The sequence below is a fragment of the Sinocyclocheilus grahami genome, unplaced genomic scaffold, assembly GCF_001515645.1.
Source record: "Sinocyclocheilus grahami isolate Dianchi unplaced genomic scaffold, SAMN03320097.WGS_v1.1 scaffold899.1, whole genome shotgun sequence".
Lineage (NCBI taxonomy): Eukaryota > Metazoa > Chordata > Actinopteri > Cypriniformes > Cyprinidae > Sinocyclocheilus > Sinocyclocheilus grahami.
Window position 1 is genome coordinate 139021 of NW_015506078.1, and position 1636 is coordinate 140656.

A 1636-nucleotide genomic window follows, 5' to 3' on the forward strand; every position below is an offset into this window, starting at 1 on the left:
GCAAAGTATTGCCAACTCCTTGATGAGCATCAACGGTAATCCTCGGCAAACTTTCAACACTTCGACGGTCAGCAAACTTTGGCTGTGCGTCTTGCGTCATCAGCCTTGAACTAAAGTTCAATTCAGTTCGGTTACTTCCTATGAACAGGCTCAAAGAACAATTTGTTCAGAAATCGAACATCAAATTTGAAGCAAAAGCAATAATTAAAGCATATATCATTAAGGAGTGGCAACAAAAATGGGATACGGGAAACACAGGATGTCATCTTTATAAAATACAGCGAGAAGTAGGAGTAGTGAGGATATAAAAATTGTATCAAGTTTAAGGGTTGGTCACATGTTGAATAAAATAGTATGAGCACACAGTGAGTGCGCTGTGTGGTTACACTTTTAGCTCACTGTGACACACACATTGTGACCACACCATGAGAATCGTGTGAGCTCATGGTGACATCATTGTGAGATCAAATTGTTGACTGGGTAGCTATCGATTTGACAGAACACAGAGTGTTGTGAAAGTTATCTCAGAGATCTTTGATGGAGTTATGTATAAAATAAACCTTTGTCACAACCTGGTGGGATTCTTTCAAATCCTAACAAGTTTTCATACAATTTTAATTCTGATGGGTCCCCTGTTTACAAATCTTCAAAATTCTCTATATGGTCTATACAACTACACTCGAATGAACTGCCCCCCAAAATGAGATTTAAGCATGTAATCCTTGCTGGTCTGTGGTTTGGAACTCATGAGCCATCTATGCAAGTCTACCTGAAGACATTCACAGAACAAGCAAAGTCACTCAGTTCTAAAGGTGTCTTGTGGAGAAAAAATGGTGCTCAAATAAATAGCAAAATTGTTGGCTTCTGCTGCTGTGTAGACTCCAAAGCAAGACCTGCAATGCAGAACACTACTCAATTTAATGGTTATCAGGGGTGTGGCTTCTGTCTTCATCCCGGTGTTTAGTTGAAAGACAGGTTAAGTAAGTACACCGAGTCAGCTTCAGGACACGATGACAGAGACTCAAAGTCTATGATAAGAGATATGGAGGTAGTCTTAGGCCATGTCCACACGTTTATTAATGGAGCTTTTCTTCCGTTTAAAAACAAATCTCCATCCACATAAAAACGCGAAAGCATGAATCACTGTCAAGAGCATGCCAAGCCAACAGGTGGCGATATAATCTCAACTACTGTGTGAACGTGGCCTTAAATAGAATGCAGCAGCAGTTTTCTGTTGGGGATTTGTCGTGTTGCGCCGTGTCCAGTCTAGACCATAGATATGTATATATATATATCTATATGGTGTAGACAGGATCACTGATTATAATGAGTTTCATAGTATTTTGTTGTGCCGCGCCACTCGCGTCCGGTGTAGACACGGTGTTACAATGGTTTTGCTTTGTTTCACAGAGCAAATCGTTGCCTGGGTTGCGTACATATGTGTGGGGCGGAGCTATCAAAATAGGGGCGAGACCCTTTTGGGGTAGGGGCTTGTTTGTTTTGGTTATTTCAAATGTCAACATTGGCTACCAGAAATTGCTTACCCCACCTTTAATGGGAACAGGGGTGTGCTTAAAGGGTACAAAAATTGACCCATTAAGCACAGCCAGACTTTTTGCATTTAATGATGTATATC